A 22401-nucleotide genomic window follows, 5' to 3' on the forward strand; every position below is an offset into this window, starting at 1 on the left:
ACAAACATTATCTATACAATTATGTTGAAGTATTCGTATCTACATATATTCTTCCGTGTTTCAGATATTATGAAAACCTTAATTTCTAGAGTTTCATTTAACCCTTTCAAGCCTAAACTTTCAAAAAATATTTTTTTGGTTGATGATGGGAAAATGATTCTTACGACCAAATGAAAATTATAGGCTAGTTTTGAAATTTTCATTTTTGGGTCATATATGACCCATTAGGCCTGAAAAGGTTTTAAATAGGTCCTAAAAAATAGAAATTCAGGGAAATTGAGTTGTTGTGAAAAAAAGATTATTTAAAAAATCGGCAGGATTTTTTCCGTGTATCTTTTTATTTTTGAACAGTCTTAATCATAACCTACCGAAGATACCAAATTAATCAGAGAATTCCTTCATAAGTTACAGATTTTCGAATATTGACGTACAGCAACCAAAATTGTATGGAGACTTGTATGGATGAACCAATGACACAAAATAACTCCTTTGGTCATAGAGAAGGCCCCCACAAAGTTCGAGCCAAATAAAAAAAAACAAAAAATAAAAATTGGTCGAAATCGGAACCGATTTCGTAGAGAATTGCTCATCTATAAATATTATTTATAAAAAATGATTGAAATCACAATATCAAGATTGCAGTATCCCAATGCACTGTGCAAAAGTAATGTTTCTTTTAAAATATTTTCTTAATTATTACTTTTGAGTTTTTGGCCTTTCTTTTTTTATAAACTATCGCGCAAGGACAGTTTTAATTAAATTATACACTCAAAAATAATTCCGTACATACTTGTGTTTCATCCGTACAATGATCCTTTATTGACACAAAACCACCCCTTTTACCCTACCACAAACGGTCCATCATTCGGTTGCGTCGCATGCGAAAACTGCCCTCGGCTACCGTAATTTCTCGTCGCGTTCGTCCTTTTTGTCTTTTCATCTTGCTTTCCCGCTTCCCGAAACCTCCACACGCGGAGCCCATCACCACCTTCATCAATTGGGAGGTATCCGATTACAGAAAACATAATTTATCCCACCATAACTCCGATCTCCCACCACCTCCCCGCCTCTTATCCCGCTGGACCACATAAAACTTGCCAAAATGAAATCATAATTATTGCCACCAAGTCTCAGCCCTGCTCTGGGCTGGGCTGCACGAGTTTCTCAACCCTTTTTCCATTCTTACTCTGGTCGCTCATTTGTGCCTTTGTGTCTTGATTATGACACTGATTGTTGTCGATTTGTTCTGTGTCGGCGCGAAAGGGGAAAAGGGTCACTTCTGAGAAGATCGGGCGTTTCCGGGAATTACGTAGCAAGTTTGAGACTCCTTCAGTCTCTTCTAGGTTTTAAATCTTTCTTCAGATAAACTTTTCTGGCCAAATTCGAAGCGCCTTCTACGGTTGTCCCCTCAGAAATCCTTCGAGGTCGATGATGTTATCATGAATAACTTTGATTAATCTGACTGGTTCAACCCACTCCTGGTGGTGTCGAAGTAATGTTGGATTTGCCTGATCACTGAGCTGTGCAGTCAAGGATGAAAAACGGAAGCTTTCGCGGTAGGTTTGCAGCAATTATTTATAAATTTATTGTGGATTAATTGAAAGTTTCAGATACTTCTCAACCATTACGATGCTGAAGAATACCGTGCCTAAAATAAACAAGGGCGTCTATGTGTTATTGTTTTACTTTTCATTGGTTAATGAATTTTGTTTTATTTTCGTTTTAAACTGTGGAAAAACATGACCTACCGTGCCTACCATTCCGCTACCAGCAATTGCAGACATGACCTAGCCCTAACTCACCCCTTTCCCTCTAGGATCACAAAACCTACAACCCGTAGTCACGTCGAATCCGAGAATTATTTGTACGGGAATTGTGTAATTTCTTGCTCTCATCATAGCCCTTTTTCCCCCGATTGCTCATTGGAATGATGGCTAGCGCGTGCCTCAACCAGGCAAGGGCCTCAGAGCAAAACACGAAAAGGGAAAAGGGCATTCTAGACGAACGACGACGGTCCCAGCCAGCCGGCGGAATGTTGATGAGCAGCAACTGACCCCTCTCTCTCTGGCGTCGGAACAAAAGCCCAGAAGGCAAACGGGGCGTGAAAATGAGTTAACAAATGTATCGCTTTATCTTGATCCTATTAGTTTATTGCGTGAATTTTGCGTTCGTTTTTACGAACTGCCTGTTCGAGGAGTGGAAGTTGGCGGCTGAGAGCAAAGTAGGCGGACGACGTCATTCGGGGTGGACTCATTATTTGCGATTTTGGGTGGCCTCCTATGATGACGTGTGACACGTGTGATGTTTGGTTTGTTATTTGGACAGGGGGATTTATGATTTATGCAGTTGATCTGGATAATGATGAACTGAATTGTGGAGGAAATGAATTTTATGCTAATGAGTTGGTAATTATTCTGCGATTGATGTTGTGTTCGAAAATGATTCAAAAGAGAAGTTTGATTTGAATCTTCTGGTATCAATCTAATAACCATTTTTTATTTTAACCACAGGTTTGATTTTTTCCTCACACTTGATCAATCATTTGTCACATTAATATTGTTTGGCATTACTGTTTTCAATAATTCAGATTCCTGCCTTATATTCTACTTGAAGTGAAAATCCATCCTAATGTCACATGATAGATTCGGATGTCAAATTCTTTCCAATTAATTAGTTTTTTTTTATGTAATTCCCTTAGGCCACTACAAAAATTCTGCTTAAAATGGAGGAATTTAAAAATTGATAATGACGGCATTAGATCTCAACATATTCATGGAAAGTTTCAGAAGTGTTTTGTAGTAATATTTTGACATCTAATTCACTGTATTTTTTTATTTGTTATGAAACTTTGTCCATGCATTCCGTTTGTCAAAAGAAGCCATTTTGCATTATTCGCATCAATTTTGCAATTTATTAGGCCAAATGGGTATGTGAATATTTGAAATATGTATCTTGAGAAAGGATTTTCCGATCGATTTGGCGTCAAAAAAATATTTTGTTTTCGTTTGATTTTTTATTACTGAAAAAAAATATTTGCAATTAAGGTTTTTTTAAAGAGCAATTTTTTGCTTTTTTAAGGGGATACCTTTTTTGCTTGATTTGATACCGGATTTGGTCTTTGGTACAAAAATTGATACCAGAGATATGCATTTTTGAAAGAAAAAAAAAAATAAAAAAAATCGTCGAACAATTTTTAATAATAATTTTTAGATGTAAAATTAAATTTGGAATTGAAAATGACTTTTCAATTTATTAACAATGTGTTTCAATTTAAAGTTAAGGGCATTTAACGTGAAGACTTCCATCATTGCCATGATTTTTCGTTCAAAGATATACATTTTGCGTCGCTTTTAATATTTTGACAAAATTCCTTCAACAAGATGTTTAGAATAGTGCGCTACACATGCTGATTCCTTTTGGTAAAGATTATCCCATTCCTTGTAAAGTTATGGAAATCGTTATTAATCGATGATTGTCAACTAGGACGTCAATGATTGTACCACAAAATTATATAAATTTTTAAACGCATTTGATTTAGATCGAAAATTCTTTCAGTGGCTTGAAGAAGGCAACATCCAGCACAGGCTGATTCATTTTGGTGCTGAAATTCGTTAAATTGAATTTAATACAGAATATTTTATAGTGATGATCGATTTTCTTCGAAAATGATCAACGGCTTCACCTTAAGGAGATTTTTAAATGTCATTGAAAATATATTTGAACAATAGGTATCCATCAAGGTGGTTTCAAAATCTTCCTGGGTAATTCTCTGCCAACTCACATGGAATCGAAAAAGTTGCCCAGCCTTTGTGCAACTTTGTAAAACATTAGTACACTCTAAAAAGTAACCCTGTAAAGTTACAAAAAAACCGTAATTATTAAATGAAAATCAGTATAATTGAAAAAATACCCTTCTGTGTTATTACATGAAATTTCCCATAAAATGACAAGTCGCTCAGTTTTTGACAGTTGAGTAACGGGAAATGCAGCGACTTTAAAAATATATTTTTAATTTTTCCGATGGAAAATATTTTTTTTGAATTTGGAGTACGACATCAAATCGGGTGTCCAATTTTACACAAAAATCCCTTTGACACAAATTTTCTATCTCTTCACGGATGATTTGTAGCTCAAATCACTGAAAAACGTGTCTTACAAAAAAATCACGAGATATCGAAAAATGGACCTCGGATTTGTGATCAGGGACCAAATTAATCTTAAGAGCAAAGTATTACGGAAATCGAAGAGGATCGGGGCAACTACTGTGTAAGTTGTCGGAGAATACAGAAAGTTTCTTTTAAAAACCGGGTAATAGCCTTTTCTCAGTGAGGAAGGTAAGATTATTTGCTTTGTTTACTTTACGAAGCAATAAAAAGTTGTTACTTTCAACAGATCGTTTGCAACAAAAAATCATGGCTTCCTGCGCAAAGCGCAAGTACAATAATTGATGCAAAACTTTGTTTCATAAATTGTAATATTTTTCCCGCCGTCAGTTATGTTCTTATCCAATTAGGAAGCAAAATATCAAAAAATATGAAAGAAACCACCGGCAAAACCGCACTCGCATAAAAACCAAGCGATCCGTTTTACCGCAAGCACAATACAACAGGATAAGAAATTAAAATTTATAATTACGTTTGTGGTCCTTGCCGGTCCTCGCTCAATCGCGCGCGCACTCCATTCAAAATCCTTACCACAACAGAACAGAACCGTTTCGTGTCCGCTTGCAAGATGTTGCTCTTTTTTGTCTGTTGGGCCACTTTTCTGTGGAACCTGCACGAGAGGAAGAACCAAAAGTTGAAAAAAAAAGTTTTCCTTCTTTTCATTCCGACAAACCATCAATTAAATCGGCTAGCCACCACTATTCATTCAGACTTTTCACCTGGCCAAAAAGTTGTGAACCAAGTGGCGGGGTCAGGTCAGTATGGTGTTGTGGTCCTGCTGCCGCCGATCCGATGGCCATTCATCGGAAGAAGGTGTTCCCGGTAATTGGATAGCCATTAGCCCCGTAAAAGTTAAACAAACACAATGCCGAGTCCGGCTTTGTTCTGGTTCGAGTGAATTGTTCTTTTATGTTGCAGTCATCGAGATTGGGGTTGACTGTTAAAGTTCGAGCAAAAATCACGTTAAAACGTTCAAAGGACCACCCTACCTCGACACGAATGTAAATGAGTGATGCATTGCATTGTTGCACTTCATTCAGTGTGCGCGGCCACCAAAAAGGGCCAAGGGATCGTCGTAGCATGCCACGGACGGCAGGCAGAGTCAGTCGCGATAATCCCCTCATTCCAAAGAGCACAGAAGTCCACGAAGCAAGCCGTGCAAAAGTCACTCCGAAAAAAGTCGGAAGTGAAAGAGATACCAAAATCTCTGGCGTGCACAAAAACAAAGTAGGCAAAGGACGGTCGGACCGAGAAAAAAAAGAACAACACCAGAATGGTCAGGGTGACGTTCTGGCAGAGGAGCGGTAGAAGGCCATGGAAGAGGAAAACAAACGGTAGGGGGCAGTAGTCGAGGAGGATAATTAAAATTAAGCGTAACGGAAGCAACAGATCTAGGCAAATAAACACCTAGCTTAGAGTGAGTGGCAGCCGGCAGCATGCCGAGATTTTCGAGTGAGGGAAAATGGGATGTTGTGGGAATTAAGGTTAGTTCTGGAGCAGCCACGGTGGATTACTGGGGAAATTGAGAAAAAGAAGTGAAGTGAAATAACCTTTAAACTTTAGAAAAGATAATGATCATAATCCAAGTTAACTCAGTTATCAATAAACAGAATTTACTCTGAAAAAGTTTGTTTAAGGCATTTGGTAATTTTTGGAAATTTTTATTTTGTTTCCATTGAACCATGAGTTTATTTCCTGAGTTTCTATTTACGAAATACCTTCATTTAAAAGAATTCCACTGGTCACTAACTGCCAGAGAAAATCTAAAAAGAATGGCCTTCTCTTTTGAGAAACATCTATGCAATTTTGGGCTCATCCATGAATCAGAGACACGACTATTTAGATCTGCTTGAGGCTTCCAAATTGTCTAGTTATATTTTACAAAAAGTTTTATTCTGTTAGATTTTAGCCATCCGATTTTATTTGCAATTTTTAATCTGACTGAAACTTTTTGGGTGTCTTCCAAATGCCCAAATAACTAATTTTACATTATCAGTTTGTCCATATTATTTTCCATACTAATCTGGCAGCTATCCAATACAAAAATGCTATGTGAAAATTCAAGAATCTGCATCCTTTAAAGCATTTTTTTTGGTTCGATTTAGTGTCTTCGGCAAAAATGTAGGTATGGATGAGGGCACAACATATTTTTTAAAAATAAAAGTCGAATTCCAAAAAAACTCTGATTTTTGTTATTTTTTACATGTTTTAGCGGACAAAAAAAACACATTAAAAAAATAAGCAAATATTCTATGACAAGTCATATTTTTTGAGAAAATGAAGAATTTTTCAAAAAAAAAAACTGTAAAAAGGTCAAGCAATTTTTTGGTGTGGTTTGCTTATGTAAAATAAAATTTGCAATCAAAAAGGGGAAAACTTGTAAAAATTTGATGGTTTAATTGATTTTCGGCCTCAAAAACGTTGAATAAACATTTTCATAAAAAAATATTACCTAAGGTTTTTGATTTTTAATAAAACTCTTCATAAAACTCGTTCACTGAAATCTAAAAGATGCTCGAAATTGGCAGCAAATATGAAATCTGTCCAAATCTGTCAAAATCTGGCACAGATAATTGTAAATCTCAATTCTGGCAGGAAGTTGAGAAATCACACAAAAATTTCCAAATTTCAGCTGTGATGATTTCAATATTAATAAAGTTCTTACAGATTTCGATAGAGTTGTCCTTGTGGTTTTCAGTTCGTCATTCTTTTTGGCTAATCGGTCAATTCTTTCGATTAGCTGTGTCGTGATGGGTCAGATGGATCCTGACACCCTTGTTTTTTTTTGTAAATATGGTTGAGATTAGAATTAAATACCACTTATATGCTTATAACATGAATTAGGGTTGTCAAGTATTCAATATTATTTCATCATTGAAAAGGTTCTTCGATGTGTATTGCTTGATAAGGTTTCTACCAAAAGAACATTTTTTTATAAACTTTTGCAAAAAGATATTTTTTAGCTAACATTAAAAGTTTGAACACGGAGAAAAATGAGTTCTGAAAATCGTGAACTTTTTTGTAAAATAAACCATGAAGTTTGAACATCAACTTCATGACCGGTTGTTCACGGTTTTGGGAACTCTTTTTTCTCCGTAAAGATATAATCAAAATATTTACTTTGGGTGGGAAAACGACTGTTTGTATGAATTTTGGGTTTTTTTTTTGTTTCGGCTGATCAGTCAATTAATATGCGGTTGGTCCGTTTTATACCAATGCCAACGTTTCGATGCTATTGGGGGGCATCTTCATCAGGGCCTATTTATTTTATTTAGACAGTTAGGACATGAATTTTGACGTGAGAAATACAACAGAACTTACTAGGGCTTGACCAACTTAGTCAGGTTTCGTCGATCGGGCGATAATTTGTCACTTTTGGTTTGCACTGCCTCCCGTACTATTAATATTAAGGAAATAAGTATCTAAACTGACAAAAAATTGATAAAACAACTTACATTGTATCATTAAGCACGTTAAGGTGTACAGATCGTTATTTTTACTTAAATGGACACAAATAAACGGGGATAAACGCAAAAATTGGCACAGGTCACTATTTTCCATGCAAAACGAAAATGGTTTTAACTACTTTAGGATCAACTGGGGGGTGGTGGTGTTGGTTGCAGTGCAGTGGGATGTTGTGTTGGTGGAATAGGGCTATTGGGATGGTTTGTTTGGGTATGGGATGGTTGACTATTGGTGTTCGTGTTTGGTTTCGGTTTTTTAATGAGTGAGATAGACGATAGGAGATGTGCGTACGCTACACTGAGCCCCTCCGTATCAGTGCGTTTGTTTACGGTTTGGGCTGTTGTCGCGATATGGCACATCTCGAGGAATGGTAGTGTGTGGGTCCTGAAGGTCTTATCGATGATCTTGGGGTGCTTGATGTCAAATCTGTGTTGGTGATCGACACAATGTTGTACTAACGCACTTTTCTCCCGTAGTTGTTGGACCTGCGGATCACTGTATTGTTGACCGGCTTGCAGCAAGCGGTCAAGTGTGTTGATGTGGGTTTGATGGCCGTACATCCTCTCGCGGAGTTGGGTAGTGGTAAGACCCACATAACAACCCGGACAGTTTGTACAGCTGATATGGTAGATAACGTTCTTTTTCTGCATGTGTGGGACTGCTTCTTTGGTGTTTGTGTACAACTGTTTGACAATGTGTTTGTTGCTTAGGGCCACGGCTACTGTGGGGATGTTTCGTTGTATGATGTGTTTGATGTTGTGTGTGAGACCAGGGACAGCAGGGATTGACCGGTAGTTGCTATCGGGGGGACGGGGGTTGTGGGGTATATTGTTTGCTGTTTGGTGGAGCATTCTGTTGATCAGCTGTTTGGGGTAGTCGTTTCGTCGAAGATGTTCGGTGATCAGTAGATTCTGCTCGTCACGGTTGCGTACCGTACTCAGTGCTCGAACTCGGTTTATGAAATTCGACACAACGCCAAGCTTCTGGTCCAAGGGGTGCATGGAGTGGTAATTGAGTAGCCTCCCTGACGAGATGGGTTTGGCATACCAATCGGTGCTTAACGTGTTGTCGTTATTTCGGATGATGAAAAAGTGAGAAAAGTGCGTTAGTACAACATTGTGTCGATCACCAACACAGATTTGACATCAAGCACCCCAAGATCATCGATAAGACCTTCAGGACCCACACACTACCATTCCTCGAGATGTGCCATATCGCGACAACAGCCCAAACCGTAAACAAACGCACTGATACGGAGGGGCTCAGTGTAGCGTACGCACATCTCCTATCGTCTATCTCACTCATTAAAAAACCGAAACCAAACACGAACACCAATAGTCAACCATCCCATACCCAAACAAACCATCCCAATAGCCCTATTCCACCAACACAACATCCCACTGCACTGCAACCAACACCACCACCCCCCAGTTGATCCTAAAGTAGTTAAAACCATTTTCGTTTTGCATGGAAAATAGTGACCTGTGCCAATTTTTGCGTTTATCCCCGTTTATTTGTGTCCATTTAAGTAAAAATAACGATCTGTACACCTTAACGTGCTTAATGATACAATGTAAGTTGTTTTATCAATTTTTTGTCAGTTTAGATACTTATTTCCTTAATATTAATAGTACGGGAGGCAGTGCAAACCAAAAGTGACAAATTATCGCCCGATCGACGAAACCTGACTAAGTTGGTCAAGCCCTAGTAAGTTCTGTTGTATTTCTCACGTCAAAATTCATATCCTAACTGTCTAAATAAAATAAATAGGCCCTGATGAAGATGCCCCCCAATAGCATCGAAACGTTGGCATTGGTATAAAACGGACCAACCGCATATTAATTGACTGATCAGCCGAAACAAAAAAAAAAAAACCCAAAATATTTACATTTTGGTATAAGTTAGCTATAAGTTTTCTTTAAAAAGGTTATAAAATTGTGTCTTTATAAAACAAAGCTGCAAAATCTTCATTATTGATATCGTATAAGACCCGGCCATCTATCTGTGGAATTTTTAAATCTCAAATTCCTGGAACAAAGATCTTTGTGTTTTCTCCAGCATCCTCACCCCCTCCATCAAATCCTCCCCTCCATTCACCCTCAAAACCCACCGTTTGCTGGACCCAAAAAAAGTTTCTTTCGTTGACGTCTCCGCCACCACACCGCCGATCTTCTCTATGGTGTATAATTATTCTTCACGAGAAGTGAGGTAAGTAATTTGTTTTTGTTTAGGTCTCCAGCACACCGCACAGAGCTTGCTGCGATGTTCGTCTCTTGTTCCCTGCAACGTCAAGTCAAGAAGTTGATCCCTACCTGGGTTTGGTTTTTGTGGCTACTGCGTGTGGCTTAAACTTTTTTCTTCTGTGTTTATTTTTTTCGCCGAGACTCTCTTGGGGGAAAATGACTTGTAATTATCAAGAAGTTAAAACCAACCTCCCGTAGGAAGGTTGGTCCCCGGTCGTAAGATGACCGAAATTAGACCGACTGGAATAATAATGGTAAGTTTTTGAGGGGTGAAGGCATAATTTAAGGGGAGGGTTTTTTTTTCTATGTGAGTTGTTTTTTAAGAACTAGAGAAGGATATTTAATTAGTTCTGGTTCAGTGATTCGAGCTAATGTTGATGACAAGGAGTTCTTTTGTTTGTCTTGGAGATTTTTTGAAACTTTATATTGATGTTATATTTTAATTTGGAATTATCACAAACATAATTTCACATGATTTTAAAACATCTTAAATGAAACGAACCCAGCTCTAATTTTCGCCCGTTTGCTACGCTTTAAAGCTCGTTTTAAAGCATTTAAGGGCATAAAAGCTGGGAAGAAATATGATGTGTTGGTCGCTCCCACGGTAGCACCGTTCCGTTCCAGCCGTAATGGCCAACCGTGTGCGATACGTTTTCTTCTCCCTGTGGAATCCGTGGGCCCAGAAGGCAAGACATGGCTCGGAAAACGATATGGATAAAAAAGATTTTTTTTAAATTGTACATTTTCTTCGAACCAATTATTTTTAAAACAAGTTTAAATTATTAAGATGAAATTTAGCATTTTTTTATTTTTTTTTAATCTAATCCATTTTTATACTTTGAAAATGACTTATGAAATTTCAAAAGAAAATAGTTCAATATAAAAATGAAACATATGAAATCAGATCAATCAGTTTATCAAATTATCCAAAAGAAATAATAAAAGAATGAAGAAGATTCCAGTTCGTTAACTTTTGCTAGAGTTATATTTAGTTCTAATAATACTATTTTACTTCCTTTTCCTGATATACGGTGTAAACTAACAGGAAAAAATAAAATTACAAATACAATTACAATTACAATTACAATTACAATTACAATTACAATTACAATTACAATTGGGTAATTCTCCGCCAACTCACACAGCAGTTGCCCCGACCCCTCTTCGATTTGCGTGAAACTTTGTCCTAAGGGGTAACTTTTGTCCCTGATCACGAATCCGAGGTCCGTTTTTTGATATCTCGTGACGGAGGGGCGGTACGACCCCTTCCATTTTTGAACATGCGAAAAAAGAGGTGTTTTTCAATAATTTGCAGCACAAAACGGTGATGAGATAGAAATTTGGTGTCAAAGGGACTTTTATGTAAAATTAGACGCCCGATTTGATGGCGTACTCAGAATTCCGAAAAAACGTATTTTTCATCGAAAAAAACACTAAAAAAGTTTTAAAAATTCTCCCATTTTCCGTTACTTGACTGCAAAATTTTTTGGAACATGTCATTTAATGGGAAATTTAATGTACTTTTCGAATCTACATTGACCCAGAAGGGTCATTTTTTCATTTAGAACAAAATTTTTCATTTTAAAATTTCGTGTTTTTTCTAACTTTGCAGGGTTATTTTTTAGAGTGTAACAATGTTCTACAAAGTTGTAGAGAAGACAATTACAAAAAAAAATAATATATAGACATAAGGGGTTTGCTTACGAGTTATCGCGATTTTACGAAAAAAAGTTTTGAAAAAGTTGGTCGTCATCGATCATGGCCGTTCATGGTCACCCGCGACAGACACGGACGACGAAACAAAGAGAAACGCAAAAAGTAACTTTTTCAAAACTTTTTTTTCGTAAAATCGCGATAACTCGTGATGTTTATAAGCAAACCCCTTATGTCTATATATCAAAATTTTTGTAATTGTCGCTCTACAACTTTGTAGAACATTGTTACACTCTAAAAAATAACCCTGCAAAGTTAGAAAAAACACGAAATTTTAAAATGAAAAATTTTGTTCTAAATGAAAAAATGACCCTTCTGGGTCAATGTAGATTCGAAAAGTACATTAAATTTCCCATTAAATGACATGTTCCAAAAATTTTTGCAGTCAAGTAACGGAAAATGGGAGAATTTTTAAAACTTTTTTAGTGTTTTTTTCGATGAAAAATACGTTTTTTCGGAATTCTGAGTACGCCATCAAATCGGGCGTCTAATTTTACATAAAAGTCCCTTTGACACCAAATTTCTATCTCATCACCGTTTTGTGCTGCAAATTATTGAAAAACACCTCTTTTTTCGCATGTTCAAAAATGGAAGGGGTCGTACCGCCCCTCCGTCACGAGATATCAAAAAACGGACCTCGGATTCGTGATCAGGGACAAAAGTTACCCCTTAGGACAAAGTTTCACGCAAATCGAAGAGGGGTCGGGGCAACTGCTGTGTGAGTTGGCGGAGAATTACCCATTACAATTACAATTACAATTACAATTACAATTACAAAAATGTATTTTGCCCTTTAATTTTTAAGGGGTGACTCTGGTATTTGAAAAAATACTATCTTTTATGTCAAGTTTAAATATTCAGCTATTAGACAATTAAAAAATATCGATTTGAACAAAATTATTAAAATTTGCAAAAATATTATTGTTTCTATTCGAAACTTTTGATAACATTCAAATCAATCTAAAATTGTTTGCTTCAAGTAATTTAATCGCGGTGGTTTAAAAACTCATCGGATGACGTTTTTTTATTTTTATTTTTGTAATTTTAGTGAATTTTTTCACATTTATCTTCTTCACTATCGGCGTGCCACCTTGGGCGCAGCGCGAAAAGTGTGAAAACACAATATATCGATCCTGTTTTCGGAATTCTCATAAATTTTTAAACAGTCTCTCCATCACGAAAACAAGCCAACAGAGGGGAAGACGGGGGGAACCTCCAAAGTCCAAACAGACAGAAGACACGCATCGTCGCGAGCGCAGAGACGTGCCCGTACAAATGGAAAAGTCAAATAATTTAACACTTTGGTACAAGATTATCGAATTTGTTTTTAAAAGATTCTTCTCAATTTGTCTGTTCTGACCTCTTCCCGTCGTCGTCTTGCTGGTCGGGCAAACATCGGCTGGAGCCAAACGACAAATTTTGCCTTGTTTGACCACAAATGTTCAGCGCAACGACTACGACGACGAAGGAGGCCATGGAGATAAGATCCGGCCCGAACGCTGGACGCTTCTCTCTTTCGCACCAAAGTGATAATTTACTAATTTCACGATAAATTAACTTCCAAACCGGGTGCGAGCGAACGAGCGCAAAGTTCGGGGCGAAAAACGGGCGGGGAAGTCGGGAAGGGAGAACAGGTGATAAGTGATTTGTTAAATACTAACCCTCAACCCCCTTTCGGGAAAGAAGGTGCCCAAGAAGAGAGTGGAAAAAAGGTGGAAAGGTTGATGAAGTCAGCTCGCCAAAAGTTCAGCTCTTCTGGCAGCTAACAAGAGAAGAAGAGCTTACTAAGAATCCCGAAATGAAGAAGGAGAAGAAGACGAAAATGCTCAACAAGCGAAAGAAAAGTGGCGAAGAAGCGAAACATGGATAAATTAATTACGGAGTTGCGATTTCGGACAGTCGTAGTCGTAGTCCACGCAGTCCGGAATCCGACCCAGGAAAAGGTGCGGTTATTACACGCGGATTAAGTGGAGTAATTATAGCTCTGCCTGTGTAGGCGGGGGAGGTGGAGGTAGAACCGTCCGGTAGAAGGCTACTGACGGCGGCCAACTGTTGATTCATTGGGTCGTCACCCGGCACAGTAGGCCGTGATTCCGGCAGAGGGTCAGCTTCGATTAGATAGGGGGAGATTTTACTGTTATTTGACCATTTCACGGTTGCAGAGAGACATTGACACAATTATTTTAACTGTTATGAAAATTATCGATTCAAGCAGTAAGACAATAGTTATAAATGATATATTCGAACATACTTAAATTAAAATATTTCAATTTGAATTGAATTGAAAGAAAATATAACACACCGTTCAATGCAAAAACGTTGAGCTGCTTACGATAACCGAAGATCAATTATTCGAAGGGTCTTTCATAGAAAGAAACTTCGAATAATCGAAGGACAGCGATTATTGGACTCTATTTCACCATGTAAAACGTTTAAGCTCGTTACCCTTAAGAAACCTAGTTTGGCTATATCTTTGCCATTTATACATAAATAAATAAAACCTATTGATTTATCATAATCTTAATATCTCTATAATATTTTTATTATTATAGTCCAGACTCGAATATCCAAAGCTCTCGGAAAAAATCACACCAGACAAGCAAATCACGATGCAGCTAAAGTTCCTTAAACCAACTTTATTAAATTTTCAGAACAATTCTTAGTTCTAGATTCGAGTGATTAGTTAGACGAAATAAGTTTCTATCAAGATATTAAAACATATAGCGGAATTGAAAGGAACAACTTGTCTCTTTTGTATTCACAAAAAAAACCCTACCATTTTACCCCCCCCCCCAACTCCCCTCTTCCTTCAAAATTAGGGGGCAAAAATTGTGTTTTCGAAAACTTTTAAATTTGTACTGGAAATATAGTCTTGTATAAAACTCATTTTAAAAAACCTTTTTCATCCAAATTTTTAAACCATGACTTGTAATTTAAAATTTTATATATTTTTAATTTTTTGCCCCGATCTCGATTTTAGTTAGAGTTGATGGACATAAATTTTAGAGATATTTGCAACGGTTTTATGATTTAAAACTAAAATGTAATCTTAAAGTATGTGAAGAGTTGATCTCTAAATTTTCGCAAACAATTTCGCGATTTTTTAAAATGTTTTTTTTTTTCTTTGGTCTGATCGATTTGGTGTCTCAGGCAAAGCTGTAGTTTAAAATTAGGACTATTCAGATAAAAAAGTTACACTCTTAAAAGACCCACTATTTTATTAAACTTTTAACACAAAAAGTTGGATTCCCAAATTACGTATTTTTCAAATTTCATTTTTTTATATGTTTTATGACATAAGACATCTTTTAAGTCATAGTGTGAGATGTTGCAAAATATAATTTCAAAACAAGATTTTTTGAAAAAAAAAAATTTATAAAAAAATTTAAAAATATGTCAGGGCAAAATCTAATTTGCAATCGAAAAGTACTCAAAAGAAATTTTGATAAAATGCACCGTTTTAGAGTTTTAGACACTTTCACACAATTGATTTAAAAATTTAAGAGCGAGTCCACGAACAGGGCATACCCCTTTGTATGGGACGTCGTTTGGATCTCACCAATCTGCCTGAAATTTTCAGGGGTTGTTTGTACATATAAAACTAGCATCTGGCCAAAATATGAGCACTCTAGGTCAACGGGAAGTGGGGCAAATCGGGACACAAATTTTGAAGGTTCAAAAACGTCAGAAATCTTAAAAATGCTATAACTTTGGCAAAATTCAATATAATTTCAAAATTCAAAATGCATCTGAAAGAGCTTAAAAAATGCAATAAAATGCAGGGAGAAGCACCCTAATTGGTTAAATTTAAAGGGAGTTATTGGCATTTTAGTGAAAAAATAGCATAATTTTCAAACTCAAATAAAAAAGTGTTCCATCCAGATATCAACTCGGTTCGACCTGCAGCTTGTAGGGGACATCTAGGACTACCATCTGAGACTGAGAACGCTTTGGGTAAGGCAGTTTAACATATTAAATAGACACTTTTACTTTTTGTGAATTTTTTGGTTGTACATTTTTGCTCGGGGACCCCTTAGATCGCATTTTCTGGTGATTATTTTATCATATTCGTGTTCTTGAGACAATTTTAAAACAGAAACATCCATAAAAATGTTTATTTTCATCCATTTTAACTCAATAAAAATAAAAGTTAAAAAAAAATCTTATTGAATTTTGCCAAAGTTATAGCATTTTTAAGATTTCTGACGTTTTTGAACCTTCAAAATTTGTGTCCCGATTTGCCCCACTTCCCGTTGCCCTAGAGTGCTCATATTTTGGCCAGATGCTAGTTTTATATGAACAAACAACCCCTGAAAATGTCAGGCAGATTGGTGGGGTCGATGCGAGATGGGTATGCTTTGCTCGTGGACTCGCTCTTAAAATGTTGTCTTAAATATGAAATCAGGAAAATTATATATTTGTTGACCTTTCCAAAAGTTCTGCTTCTGCTGGATTTTTCAATCATTTTTATTGGGAAGATCTGAAAATTTCACAAATCTTTCATTTTTAACATAAAAAATCCAACCAATAGTTTCCGATGTATCAGTTAGTTGAAAATGTCATGCTAATAAGGGGAAACTTAGAAAAAATATTTCATCAATTTGAATTCTTTGTAAGGCTGTACATATCTCAGGAACTAGTTGTTCAATTTCAAATTTCTAGAGAGAAAACTTGTAATTTTTAGTTCCTAAAACACATAAAAAAAATCGAAGATTATAAAATATGTATTTTGGGACCTTAGCTTTTAGTAATTAAAATTAAAAGAAAAAAAATGGGGTTTTTTCCCTGTACCTATTTTTCCGAAAAGTCGTAAACATTAACCTACAAATTTGCCGAAAACACCAAATCGATACACAATTTCATAGTTTACATAACCAATTTGTATGACAAGCCCCAAAATTGAATGGAGATTTGTTTCGATTTGTAATGATGCAAAATGACTAATTTTGATATAGGGAATACAAAGATGAAGTTTCACCCAAATATACAAAACATAGAGAAAAGTCGATTTGCAAAACGTATGCTACCGTCATCAGGGGTAACATTGGGTCTGGGGGGAGATTGGGTCATACATTTTTTTTAAATTTTTCTCTAAACCATATTGAATACGCTTTAGTAATTTGAGTTGGTACATTTTATTATTATTTATTTATTTCCAGTTATATTATGACTGCTACTACTAGATTAAACATTTCCCATATTGTTTTTTATAAAATATTATTCAATATCCTTCCACAATTTTATTTCCCACCCAGAACCAAGGTCAACAAACGCTTCTCTCGCACACGAAGCCGAAAAAATCGATAAATAAGGGAATCACAACCGAAAAAAACATAAAAATGAGCTTCATTGTGTTGAAAATAAATTCCTACCCCCGGGGGCTACTCTCGCCCTTCGTGTAACATCACATCACCTCATCCACCATCCTCATCCCGTGAATTTCGAGACAATGTCAGATTTATATTTATTTATTCCATCCATCCATCCGATCCGAACGGCTGCGAGGCTGATTTTGAAGGGGGCCTCTTCCACAATCTCCGAGCCGTACAACAAAAACCAATCAATACCGCACACACCGCACATTGATCATTTTCATAATCATCATCAGAAATAAATCACTGTCCGGTTTTTGGTCCACTTCTTCCCAGCAGTTGTCATCTTAGCCTTGGCGTGGCCTCCTTCGATCCGTCGAGCGGGATTTAATCGAATCATCATCGCCGCCGCGTTCGACGTGTTGCTGCTCGGCAATAAAATATCGCTGCGCCTGCTACGACGACGACGATCCGTGTTTTGGGTATTGAGTGTCACATCAACAGGAGGCCAAGCCCAGCCCGGGTTCGGGAACCGGATTCTCCCGGAATTCTGGCGAAGATGACAGCGTTGATGACCCGTGCCCAACGTCTCCCGGTATAGGGTGATGGGGCCTATTTTGGGCTTATTCGGGTGTAGTTTGCGTTGAGTTTGGAGTGGATTCAAAATGGGCCGAACAACTGTCACTTTTATTTTTAAAGGTGCGGACCGGGCATGTAAATTTTTCTTCACGCCAACTGCGCGAGCAGCGATGAGGTGAGCGAACTACATGATCCGCTTTGGAATTCTAATCGCAACTTGCGGATCGCAGCAATCCCGAGCAGAAAGTGGTGCCGCCTACGAGTTGTTGTCAATGTGGTCATGGCACACCTCGACGTGTTAGATGTAGGTTTTCACCATACATGACTTGCTCAAAATCTTTTTTTTTAATTTAGCTGATGTTTAATAAAAAAATCTTCTCCTCGGGACTCAAATGTCAAAAAAACCGAGAAGGAACCGAAGCCACCATCGGCGTCGCGGAGGTTAAACCAAAGTCAGTCACTTCCAGCACGACATCACCAGCTCGTACCACCAACACCGAAGTCGTCTCCGTCATATGAATAAGATCCCCGGCGAAGCGGGAGAAGCGTCAAGCTGGGTGGAATCATCAATTATAGCAACATTATCAATCGCTTTTCTCTCACCTGGGACCGGTTCCCGGAGCTCGGTCCTCGGCCGTTCCCTCTTTCGACCACTTTTTTTTCTCCTCTTCCTTAATCCCAATTTAAGACACACTTCACTTCGACACCCCTCCCCGCGCAGGTTCCCTTCCCCATTGGCGTGGCCTACTTTGAGGCTGGAATCTCTTTAAAAATTCTCTATGGCTCATTTTTTAAAAAGCAACAAACAAATTTTCATCTTTTTCGAGACCCTCCCCACCTCGTCGTCCTACCTCTCTTGCCATTTGTCACGGTGGTGGTGGTGGTGGCGGTGGGGGGAAGTGGTCCGGGGAACAGTGAATGAATCGAAATAAAAATAAACCATGACAGCGGATAAGAGATAATGGTGGCAATTCAAAAGTCCACCACCCTGGAGGTGTGGGTAGAAACATAAAAAATAAAATCATATAAATACAGGCCGGTGGAGAGAGAACACCGCGAAGATTGGACCGTTCAGAATCACATCATATCCGAGAGAACGTCGAGAAGGTGTTCGGAAGAATAACAGCGAAGCGAACAATATTCCGGTACGGCATCGAGGGAGGCTGCGAGTTTGAACTTGAAAGATTAACTGGAACGAGAATGAGTTAAGAGCTTTCAATGAAAACTAGATTGCTGGATGGAATCTCTAAAGCTTCGCGCTTACCGAAACCCTGTTGTTCTCTTTCGCTATTCTCTTTTAAATTTGATTTTTTACAAAAAAAAATCAAACTTAGACCCAGCAAACTAGTGCTATGCATTTCCCCCTAACTTACAATATTTTAACAAACCAAAAAAACACCATTACAAAATCACGTCCCACAAAAACAAACATTCTCTCCTCCAAACCTCAACAGCTTCGTATCCTGTTTCCGAAGTCTAGTGTCTCCCTTCCAACCCAGTTCGTCGTCTATTTGGGGTTGTGGCCTTTTAATTAGTCGCGAGAGCGAGAGAGAACCGGGAGAAAAACCTTCTTCCTTCACCCCCTGAATAGGGCACAAATTAAGAGAAAGAGAGAGGAAGCGGTTTTAATTACTAGTAAGCTCAACGCCTGAACGTGGCGGAAACCTCCGGTTTTGGTCTTGTGGGTGATTCAGGCAGCGACAGCAGTCGTAATTAAGACAATTTGGCGTGACACCGTTAAGGCTGTTTGATTTTTATCGAAATCACCGCACTTTTCCTTTGGCTTTTTGTTTGTTTTGAGCGGGGGAGGGAAAGCAGATGGGAAAAATTTGGGGTAGGAAAAAAATCAATCTATAATAAATTCATTTTCCGCTTCCCCTCACAAGTCAATGGCCTGATTTGGGTGGGGAGTTGGAGGATTTGCTTGAGGAATCAACAGTAATTCGACTCGTAAAGATATTTCAGGATTTAGCCATTTCCCAGTGTTTTTGATAATGTTTGAAAGATTTTTAAAATTATTTCGCAATCCTTCCAAATATTCTGAAAAAAAAATCAATTCAGAGTTGCCGACCATTGTATTGAAAATATATTTGAAAGACACTCACTACCAAACATTTTAATTGAGCATCCATGATCTTTAACAAAATTCAAGTGATAAAATTATTTAAATTGCGAAATAAGGCCGTTGCTAATAATTTTCAATGTTAATGTCTCTTGACTTTACCCGAAGTTAAGAAAAGGAAGAAAAAATTGTCCTCTTATTTTCAGTTCAATTTCAAATGGAGAGGAGTCGACTCAAAATATATAGAAATATTTGCAACACCAATAAATATTAAATAAATGTTGTCCTCTTAAAGTATGAAAACTTTAGTTTTGTTTTGTATGGAAAATTGTCCATAAATAAAGGTTTGAAATTCAAAAAAAAGTGCGCACGTGGTTTGTGTGACTGGCCCCTCATTTAAACGATGAAAAAGTTAAAATCAAGACAAACATGAACACATTTATTTTATTTTATTTTATTTATAATCTAAATAATACGGCGGCACGGTTTAAAATTTTGTTTTATCGCTTCAATTTGTTTGTCACTGTGTGTGTGATTTCTTTAGCAATAATTCTTATAAAGGATTACAGAACTATCTTCTACATAATCACATCATAATCAATTTATGAACACTGAACTGCCAATAATTGAAAACTCGGCTATTATGCCAAATCAAGTATTCCGAGAAAAACGCATTTTAGTGTTTGTCAGCAAATCTACGTAGGGCAGCCAAATCTAAACACTATTTTAGTAAAATTAAAATTTCAAAAGATGCGTTGAAAAATTACTAATTTAAAATATTTACACGTCCACGTCAAACATCGTCGTACATCCATCAAACGAGGTTCACCGAGTTCGCACGAGTCGTACATAACTCCAACGAGGTTCACCGAGTTGGATAAATACAACGAGTGCTGAAAAAATCAAGTTTTGCAATTCCAAAAAACATCTTTTTAGTGAAATTATAAGTCAAATGTTCATAACCCAAGCAACACAATTTGTCAGATAAACGTATTTCCTAACTGGTTGTATAACCGAACGGCCTCGTTACCACAACTTGTTCTACAACTCCTGTGCATTGGAAAAAGCGCACTTTTTCTGTTGTATAACTTGCCAGAATAAGATGCAAGTTATCAGAGTAAGTTGTACAAATGTATCTGACAACACTGTGCTAGCTAACAAGAGATTCAACGAAAAAAAGGGGGCGTGGTTAACGGCTGTGCTGTCAAATCAAAGCGCACACTGAAAAGGAAAGATAGATTGAAAACAGTTGTCTAACCGTTACCCAACTTACATGTAAACAAACAGTTCTTATCAGAATTTCAATCAAAGACGAAGCCAATATGAATAGTATCTCAGACTATTTTGGTACGCTTGTTTCTGCCAGATTTATTTAGAAAAAAATTAAATTTTATGAAAAAAAAAAAATAATATTTTCACGCTGTCTAACTGTGATTCATGTGAAACCCTCTTCATGGAGAACTTTTAGATTTTCATTTTTTTGATGAACTTCGTCTTTCCCAAGATTCGATCCGATGAATTCGACGACTTGTTGTTATCTCCAGGCAGGTCCAGGCGCGCTTCCACATCTCTCCACGAGGCTTCATAGTAAACGAGCTGGCCTAAACGTCAATAAGAAGGCAGCTGTCAGCTTTGTTATACTGCAGTGAGCTATACAACTTAACTCCAGAAAAGGCTGTCATTGGAAATAAAGTTATATTAAGTTTGTTTCAAGTCAGTTTTTATAACTCCATTATGTAACTTTGTTATAACAAACCGTTTCAACTGTCATTTCGATTACCGTACCACGGAGTAACATTGAAAATTGGTGTGATTTTAATTTGGTGTTTTCTCTATCATGAATTCCGTAAGCTGATATTTTTTGTAGCTTTTACCGGCGATATTTTTTATAAATAATCGGTCAACAATTAAACTTATTGCAATCTTCGATAAATAAACATTATTGAAACTCTAAATACCTCACGTACAAATTTACACCACCTAACAACACGCAATGTCAAGTTGAATATGTTTGTTGAATATCAGTTATATAACTTATTCTCCGATTACATTTGTGTAACAAGGCGAGAAAACCTAAGGTTATTTATAGAATGGTTGGCAACGCCCATTTTTCAGAAGATGCCGCCACATGACAATGTTAGATAAGCAGTGAAACAAACAGTGCAATATTATTCTTATTCAACAAACTGTTTTCGAGGAAATCAATGCAGATGAGTGAACAGCATCATGGCATATCAGGATTTTGACGTTTAATTACAGCTCAAAAAAAGCGTTTTCGACTGAAATCAAGTGATAAATACCACAAACGGAAGTGAGCAAGCAAGTTTCTATCGAAGGTGTTCCAAAATAAGTTGTTTAAACAGTGTAAATCAGCAAATTGGATGGAACCCTCCAAATAGGTGAGAATTTTTCCTTTGTTGTGTTTTGTTGGAAAAGAGTGAAGTTGACTGTGTTTTAACACTTTTGTGGCACAAAACACGATAGTTACACAAGTCAGTTATACAAGCAGTGAAACAAACTGTTATTTAAGTTATGTTCAGATTTTTTCTCGTCTGTTTATCAAAAACAATTGTCTAACTATTATTCAACAATCGACAAGTTATGAGTGCTACTTGGGAAGTTTTGTTAATCAACCCTTTAAATAAAATAAAATATTGATAAGTACTACGTTTCGAAACAAGCATCCATTTTAGTGCTGAAAAGCAAAACTTTTCAGCATTTATTTTGACAAGTGGTGCTATTCGATTCCTTTATTTTTGGTACAAAAAAGTAGCCATTTTCGTCGTTCAAGAATGACATGAAAAGTACCGTCAGTGGGGTGACACTGGGTCTGTGGGGTGAGATTGGGTCAAAGTGATTTTTTA

The 22401-nt window shown here is 37.1% G+C and overlaps 2 long non-coding RNA genes across 2 annotated transcripts; one reads left to right on the forward strand and one right to left on the reverse strand.

Annotated features, from left to right (window-relative positions):
• Positions 1–7368: 7368 nt before the first annotated feature.
• On the reverse strand, positions 7369–8317 carry LOC120426386 (uncharacterized). Its single transcript, XR_005606691.2, has 3 exons — positions 7619–8317; positions 7485–7560; positions 7369–7421 (listed from the first exon to the last, which is right to left on the reverse strand). It is a non-coding gene; the product is annotated as an uncharacterized LOC120426386 (long non-coding RNA).
• Positions 8318–8424: 107 nt separating this feature from the next.
• LOC120426387 (uncharacterized) lies at positions 8425–9512 on the forward strand. Its single transcript, XR_005606692.2, has 3 exons — positions 8425–9201; positions 9260–9335; positions 9399–9512. It is a non-coding gene; the product is annotated as an uncharacterized LOC120426387 (long non-coding RNA).
• Positions 9513–22401: the final 12889 nt, after the last annotated feature.

The sequence above is a fragment of the Culex pipiens genome, chromosome 2 (assembly GCF_016801865.2).
Source record: "Culex pipiens pallens isolate TS chromosome 2, TS_CPP_V2, whole genome shotgun sequence".
Taxonomy (NCBI): Eukaryota; Metazoa; Arthropoda; class Insecta; order Diptera; family Culicidae; genus Culex; species Culex pipiens.